Raw genomic sequence first — 8,906 nt, 5'->3', positions numbered from 1 at the left:
AATCTGTCCTTTAGATATCAGCCAACAACCTGTCCTTTCTAGTTTACATAGCGAGTATTAAGACATGAGGGAACTTACCTTGCCTGATCAGTCTGAAGCCATCTGTTTGTTCCCTTTCCTTACATTACATATTTACATGTGGATGTAGTACAACTGAGAAATTGAGAGAAAGATAAATCCCCAATTGAAGAGGAAGAAGAGATGGATCTGGGCCTCTGGGATCTGATTGGCCACAATGATCAGTACTGGTTTAATTGGTATTTGTGGTATGGTCCTCATAAGCTGCTTTGCTATTAAGCATTGTATATTCGAATAATCATAACGAGGAGGCGGCCCCCCGCCCCCACCAAAGCTTGATCATCAAGATTTTACGACTCTCATCAACTCACCCATCTAAAATATGCTTTGTTCCTTTCAGAATATAAAAACTGTTTTCCTACTACATGTTCTGAATATAGAAATTTAACCAAGTGCAAAGTTGAGTATTTGCTTTCAGAAAAATGATTCACATGGGCCCTACACGAGGGGGAACTTTTTTTCCTGACGTCAGATTAGAATCTAAGTAAGACCATACCCATGACTCCACCTTGCATAGATCACTTTATGTCCCATCTGCACCAACTCATTGCTTGCCACTTCCTGCAGTCTTGCTTTTATTTCCCTATTGTTTTCTTCTTAATTTTCATTTAATTATTGTTGTCATCTCTGATATGGTTGTTAATTAGATTTCCTCTATCTGCTTGTGATTGAGTTTTAAGAATGTTTTAGGCAACTGGGCTAGAAGAGGATGAGCCCATTGGCACCTCAAGAATTTAAGATTTTTAATTTTATGAATTTCAACATTTTGTTAGAAATAGAACATTAGAACCACAGGAAGCTAAAGTTTTGAAAAACTTAAGAAGCTTCATAAGAACAGAATGCCTACTTTGATATATTGATTGATTGATGGCATTCAACTACGCTTAGCTTATTCTATGTCCACCATATAACTTAAGCTTTTTACTTTCATTGTCACTTAACTTTTCAAAATCTCTTACTGTTTTTTTTTTTTTTTTTTTGTGAAGTGATTACATCTTTTGTTATAATCCCACGCGCTTATGCCCAGAAAACACTGATTTTGGAAACATATATTTCTCAATATTTGAGCTCCATAGTTGACTGTGGCTAGATTCACCCAAACATATTGACTGAAAACCATTATTCCCAAGATTTTTTTATTTTGCTCTTTTAGGCAATTCCCTGGGGAGCACTAAGAAAGAAATGAATATTTGTTATTCTTGTTATTCTTGTTGTTTATGTAACTTGTTCATACACTAATGACTGTTGTCCAAAAGCATTTTACTTATCTTTTTTTTTTCTTCTTCTTTCAAGTATCTCCACTAAATGTGTGGATGTTTGGTGCTAAACATATTTAATTAATTAGTGATTTTGATGGTTAAAGCATTCTTCTATTAGAGGAAACAAATAAAAGGAATAAAGGGTTCAAAAATCACTTAAACCACCCAAACCTCTCTCTCTCTCTCTCTCTCTCTCTCTCTCTCTCTCTCTCTCTCTCTCTTAAATCATTTAATTGAATTGACCAGTCACATAGTCACATATGATACTCTTAGTTAGCATTAGAGACTTGGTCAAGGAGCAAATAATTTCATTGCAGACGGCTTCTTCACCATCCACTACTAGAAATTTAATGCAGCCACATACATAAACCAACATAAAAATATCCATATATTGAAAATTTCGCAACTTTAATCAGCTTTGGTGCAGAACTAGAAAAATTCCTTTCCCACCACAAGACTTGATGTCACTACACAAGAGATATATAGTTACAAACTTAATCAGCAATGGATTATCAGATATTAGAAGATAATGTCATAAATGCTTTAGAAGATATATTTCTAAGCACTAAAATTTAAGGGATAGACCAAGGAATTATTGAATAGGCCAAAACTTGTTTTGCTTCCCTATTGACTATGTTTTCAATGTGGTTTGTTACACATTGAAGATCTAGAAGAGCTAGGGGTAGACCAAGGAATTCATCTAAATGAGCAGTACTTGGAATGGGCAAATAACCTTTCATTTGCAGATCAAGAAATTCATCTAAATGAGCACTTGGTAGACCTTTTGCTTATCTCAAACAGGAATCTGAATGACCATGGTCTTTCCTATGTTGTATTGAAAGCATATATGTTCATTGGAGAGAAGACAAGGAAATAGACCATTCTGGTTCTAGACCGTCCAATCTGTTCAAATTTGTTTTGATTTAGATTGGTTTCAACCCAAACTTGGTCCATTGGCACCTATATTCTTACCTTAGATCAATGGACCAGATATTGGCTTAATCCAACCCAATCCAATATAATTTTTTATTATGGACGGACTGGATGGTCCAATCCAATTTGATAAATATTTTGGACCAGATTGGTCCAATCCAATTTGTTTTGTTGGTCCGTCCAACCCATCTAAATTGATTTTGGATTGGATAGGGTCCAATCCAAAACAGGTTACAAATTTATTCTCATTCTTGCCATAAAAAAAAATCATTTTTTGGAAAAAAGCGTTTGGTTTGTAGCAATATTTTCTCATTCTTCCCATTTTTACTCATTTTTTTCCATCTTGCAATTTCATCTTGGGTAAGAATGAGAAAGAACAAGAATTGAACCAAACATGGCCTTAATATCTAAATGATTTCAATCCCATGAACCTTTTCCAATTTTCCTATGTATTTGTGCTAGCATTGTTAACATTAGGGCTGCAAGTCGGGCCGGGTTAGGTCGGGTTGAGGCCAACCCTAGCCCAACCCTAAGTTCTAAACCCCAGCCCGACCAACCCAACCCTAACCCTAACCCTAACTAAATTCCTTCAACCCTAACCCAACCCAACCCAACCTTCTTCCCATCCTTTAAAACCTTATAGATATTCTCGATTTTAGATCTTAACTCAACTTTTACTACATAGATTAATCCTATGTTTCATTAGTATTTGTTTGTTGATGTTATCTTTTTTGTTCTTTTTGTACAAAATTCAGAAAAACAAGTGTTAGAAATGACTATAGTTTATTATGAGTTGTGACTTACTACAGTTTAAAACCTTAAATAATATTATTAAGGATTTAGTCCTTCTGATTAGGATTAAGTGAAGTGATTATCTTAAAATAAATACATGATACTATGTGGTGGGGGCTATACAAATATCATGCATCTAAACAAATCAATGTATGTTATATATTACATATAACATATATTTATATATGACGTACTATAGAGCGAGTTCGGGTTGGGTTAACCCTAACTCGAACATCAACCAACCCAACCCAACCCAACTTTTTTGGGTTGGGTTAGGGTTGGGTTCAGGCCAACCCGGTCCAAGTTGTAGCCTTAGTTAACATCAAGTTACAGATCAACCTCAAAGAATTTGAGAAAGATTCCAAAGTCTGAAAAACTGCATCAATCTTAATGCTGACTAAGAATGAAATTACTGATTAGGCGATTAAGAGTTCAAATCGCCTGTTACTACAGTGGTAGGATTCTCCCATAATAAGCAATCACAGGCCAGTTGGATATGGGTGCAATAAGTGCAGAGAAAAATTAATGGTCTTGCTATGTAAATAATTAATAGTTTACGTATCCTGATTTAGTCACAGGCTCACAGCAAACAATATATGAGTTGTTGGCTTGTAATTTGTGGCTGTACATATTTATTTTGAAAGCCCTTAGGCTGAATTTATTCATCATTGGAAATCATCTCAGCACTAATGACATGGGAGATACAAGAAGGGGGATGACCAAGTTAGAGGTCAGGTACAAAGAAAAGCAAATTTTACAACTTATGGCAGCACCAGCAACATAATAAATAGTTTACTTTTCCTGATTTAATCACACCAAATTATTTTTCCAGCAGTTACAGATAAACCTAGTAGAGCTGATGGTTTGTAATTTGTGGCCATAGATGATACCTGCATCCACGTTTTCTTTAAAATAAATAAAAAAGAAAGAGAAAGAGAATACAGAATAGTGTTGGAGAGTCTAAACCTGAGAGGCCTTGGAAGGAGATGGGTGAGGTGGACAAGAGGGTGTATAAGTACTGCTTGGTTTTCAATCCTAATAAATGGAGAGCTGACTGGCTATTTTAATAAAGACGGGCCTGAGACAAGGGTGCCCTCTCCCCCTTACTCTTTACTTTGGTAGATGATATCCTCAGTTATTTACATTAAAAAGCAAGGGAGAGAAACCTGCTGAAAGGGTTTGAGGTAGGTAGGGAAGAAATTCAGATATCTCACTTGATGTTCGCAGATGACATAGTCATGTTCATGGAGGCGGATTGGGAAAACATCTCCAACCTAAAAAGGGTATTAAATATTTTTGAGCTGGTGACTGGGCTTAGAATTAACTTCAACAAAAGCAGTATTGTAGGCATAAATGTAAATGGCTCTCTGCTGGAAAGGTTCAGGGAGCTGTTTGGTTGTAAATTGGAGAAACTTCCTATCACCTATTTGGGAATGCCTCTTGGTGGGAATCCAAGGAGTCAAAGTTTTTGGGATCCAGTGGTAGAAAAATGCAAGAGAAGACTAGCTACATGGAAGAAAAGCTACCTGTCAAAAGGGGGTAGACTCACACTTATCAAGGCTTCCCTTGCCAATTTGCCAACCTATTACTTGTCGGTTTTCAGTATCCCGGGAGAAGTAAAAAGTAAGATTGAGAAGCTTCAGCGGTATTTCCTATGGGAAGGAGGCGGCAAAAAGAAGGGTCATCTAGTTTCATGGAATCAGGTGTGTAAGCCCAAGAACCTTGGTGGTTTGGGGCTAGGACATATCAAAGAAAGGAACCTAGCTCTTCTTGGGAAGTGGTTGTGGAGGTTGAGGTTCCCCTTGGAGACGGAAGTGTTGTGGATAAAAATCATCAAGAGCAAGTACAGAAGACACGCCAATGGTTGGGATAGCAAGGTCCACCCAAACTGAGTTAAAGCCTCTAACCTTGGAAAGGTCTTTCTTCTGTTTATAACCTCTTTATTGATTTTGTAAGATACCAGGTGGGAAATGGGAATATAACCTGTGGACTCATTTATGGTGGGGAGAGGACACCCTTGCAAAATCCTACCCTATAATTTTTAACCTGTCCTGCTCCAAGGAAGCCACGGTAGCCTATAGCCTCAGTCACTCTCCCTCAGGATCCAGTTGGAATCTGAACCCAAGAAGGCCTCTAAGAGAGAATAGAGCTTGCTGAAACAGCAAACTTGCTAAACTCTCTAAGTGAGGTTTACATCTCCCCAGCCTCCCCTGACCAAAGGATCTAGAAACTTAATCCTGCCAACAAGTTCTCAACTAACTCCTTTCTTAAGGCTCTAGTTTCAGAAGATCAGATCACTCTCTTCCCGGTTAAGAACGTTTGGAGACCACATGTTCCCCCTAGAGTTTCTTTCTCTGTCTGGGAAGCCTACTTAAAGAAAATAAATACTTGTGATTTAATACAGAAAAAGCTCAGAGGAAGGTTATGTATCTCCCCTCATGTCTGTCCTCTCTGCCTTGGTGATGGTGAAACAGCTAATCACATTCTTCTCCACTGCCCTGTCATAGGAAGGTTTTGGTGTTTCTTCCTAAACTTAGTTGGCTACAGCTGGGTTTCCCCTGAGAAGGTAGTGGACCTCCTGTGGCAGTGGAAAGGCAAAGGTATAGGAAAAAGAGGAATGGTATATTGGATTATGGTGACACATGCAGTCCTTTGGGGTATTTGGGAAGAAAGGAACAACAGAAACTTTGAAAACAAATTCAGAAACGTGGAAGACCTAATCTCTTACATAACTTTCCTCTGTAACCTTTGGGTTGGTTAATTCTGAAGCTTTCATAGGTCTGTCTTTAAATGACCTCCAAAGTAACCTTCCAGCCATCCTGCAGTCCTCTCCTAGATCTGAATAAACCATGAGAAACCTTATTAGGGAAGAAGGTGGGATGATCCTACACTTTGATGGAAGTGCCCAAGGATCTACCGGCCAAGTAGGAATTGGTGGTGTCTTCTGTGGGGAGAGGGGGATCAGCTGGGCTTATAGTGGTTCGATTGGGAGAGCTGATGCTGCAAAAGCAGAGGTCTTGTCAGCACTTACAGGAATTCGGCTTGCTAAACAGCTAGGCTTTTGCTCCTTAACTATAAAAGGGAACTCTGCAAATACAATAGCCTGGCTAAGGGAGAAGGAAGGAGGGCCTTGGAGACTTGCTCATCTGCTAGCTGAAGCTCGAGATATCTTAGAGTCATTGAATGTAAATCTGGTCTGGATTCCTAGGGAGCAAAACACTGTTGCAGACAGCCTTGCAAAATCAGGTGTTTCTAGGGAAAGTTTGTGTAGTGACTTCTGCTTACCTCTATAATTCTGCCTCAGCTTCTTTAGCTTGTAGTACATTTTCTCATGTATTTGTTCCTGTTTTAATTTAACAAGTTACCTTTGCTCAAAAAAAAAACAAAAAAAAACAAAAAATTGATAAGAAATCACACAGAAAAAAGAAACAACAAAGTAACAAACCCTTGGACTTAACCATTTATAGGCTCGCTTTCATAGTTTCAGTTGTGGTATCAAGTCATTCCAATGATAATTTAAGCACTGTGACTTTGAACAATAATACCTTGTTTGAGTGGTAAAACTATCACTCAGGATAATATAAGATGTGGCTCGCTCTAAGGGCAATCAATCATAGTTAATCAGATAAATCAGATCTTCAACTTAAGTTACTGCTCCTCTCCATCTTGTGGATTGACTTAGCTACTCTAAGGGCAATCAATCATAGTTAATCAGATAAATCAGCCCTTCAACTTAAGTTACTGCTCCTCTCCATCTTGTGGATTGACTTAGCTAATTGTCATGTAGAACTGACATAGTGAATTGCCAGTATGTCCAACTTCACCCATCACACATTGCAATGAGATGGTGGTAGGACATTGGTCAAATATGGTTACAACTGCAGTTGGGGAAGTCTGGCCCAATTTGGTGGGAACTGGGGAGCACAAGAGTTCAGATATCCTTCGTAAGGATTTTTTTTTAATGTAAAAAGGAAAATTATATTAAAGAAAATAAAATATTGAAAACAACCTAATAAGACCTGCATAATCCTTATTGGAACCCAACAATTTACCTAGGTCACATTTGTTTGAGGTGTAAAATCGAACTGGGGTAAACTTTACACCCAAGTTCGATTTTGCAAGCATTTGGATAGAGTGTATATTTACACCGTAAATTGGTGTAAAACTCCATTTTGAAACTTTACACTGATAATTAATGTAAAAAATACATCAAAGTAACTTACCTATTTCTACCATCAAAGTAAAATTCCTCACTCTAATGCCTCTCTTCTCCATTTATCTGTTTGCTCCATCTACCTCCACCTTGCTCGTGGTTTCTCCCTCGTTGGCACCACTCTCAAATCTCTCTCACTTGGTGGTGGCAAGGTCGGCCTTCCCGGCGGCGACCTTGGCCACACCAATGGTGGAAGCTCTGGGCTTCTTTTTAGCATATAAGGTGAAGTGACGGCAGCCACTAAAATAAATCCCTTGCAGCCATGGTCGTTGGAGAGAAGGGTAAAGTGTACCGTGAGCCACGCCTCCTGCTTGCTGCCCAAACAACCTCTTAGACGCCTCTGCCCCGACAGCCTTCACATCCTCCCATCTCATCTTGCATGCCTCTGCCATTTTCACGTCCTCACATCCTCCTGACAACTCTCTCTTGTTTGGTGCTTTGTAGTAGAGAGAACTGTGAAGAGAAGCATCAAGGAAAGAGCCATAGTCTATAGGCTACAGGCTACAGGCTATAGACTATAGGTTAGAAGACACATCAAATGGTGAGCAATGATGCGTTTGCTGCAAGCTACAGGTTGTAGCAGGCTAAAGCTACAAGCTACAGGTTATAGGATAAAGCATATCCGAACTATATTTGGACAAACTCATTAGCCAGTAGCTCAAGACACTCAAGGCCGTAGTCCAAATTCAAATAACTTGGGAACCGTTGGATCAGCATTGTTGCATCATATAGGACTGTTGCGAAGTGCATATTGGTGTATGGTTGGAAATTTACACTGACATCTATTCCAAATTCCAACAAAAAAAATATCAAAATTTACACGTTGACAACCAGTTCCAATTTCCATCCATCACTGAACTGGTTCATATTTTCTATCGGTGTAAAATTGAATTTACACCTAAAACAAACATAGCCCTAAGGACTCTTATGTAAAGTAATAAGACCTACTATTAAGTGTAACATTATCTAGCCTAATCCGAAAAGCAACGACCGGGACACGGGACAACAGAGCTGATCTCCAATGTTTCACCATTGTTGGGTTTCAAGAAGGATTGTGTATAAGCTATAACAGGATATTAGAGGAACCAACCAATATATTTACATATTGAGTATATGGTTAAGGTTGCAAGTGAAAGTGAAAGGCCTAGCCTTTGATGACTAAAGACATTCAGCTCTCCCTTCAGTGAAGGCATCCAGAGCCTGTAGTCTATACACGTAAAAAGATACCTGACCTCTTGAGGCATTCTTAACATTGTTAACAATTCCTGTGTCACTTTTTTTTTCTTATCTGTAACTTGCAAAGGACTTCATTGATGATCGATTAACCAATTTCTGTATCACCTTGTGGTTCTCAATATCTTAAACAGTCTACACATACATGGATGCATGACATCAAGAAAAAGTATATGATCTACAACTGAACTATCCTACCTTCCTATTTCATGAAGATTAAAGCTTTGGTCTATCAACTCTGAATATCAAACTGAAATCCTGTTTTATATGAAAACAGATGGAAAATTTTATTTCTCCAAGAGGACAGAAAAAGAAGAACCTCGAAGAACAGGTTACAATATATCCTAAGTGGATCAGATCTTATTCATCAATTGGGGTAAGTAGAACCGGATGTATAG

General features: G+C 38.4%; 1 long non-coding RNA gene across 1 annotated transcript; it reads right to left on the bottom strand.

Moving 5' to 3' along the window:
• Positions 1–1,599: 1,599 nt before the first annotated feature.
• LOC148863198 (uncharacterized) lies at positions 1,600–7,780 on the bottom strand. The gene is made up of 2 exons (XR_016109364.1): positions 7,286–7,780; positions 1,600–1,804 (listed from the first exon to the last, which is right to left on the bottom strand). It is a non-coding gene; the product is annotated as an uncharacterized LOC148863198 (long non-coding RNA).
• Between the last annotated feature and the right edge of the window lie 1,126 nt (positions 7,781–8,906).

This window comes from Nelumbo lutea, chromosome 3, assembly GCF_056320005.1.
Source record: "Nelumbo lutea isolate HS-2025 chromosome 3, American lotus-T2T, whole genome shotgun sequence".
Lineage (NCBI taxonomy): Eukaryota > Viridiplantae > Streptophyta > Magnoliopsida > Proteales > Nelumbonaceae > Nelumbo > Nelumbo lutea.
The sequence above is the reverse complement of the archived record's forward strand: the minus strand, read 5'-3'. Positions and strand labels throughout refer to the sequence as shown.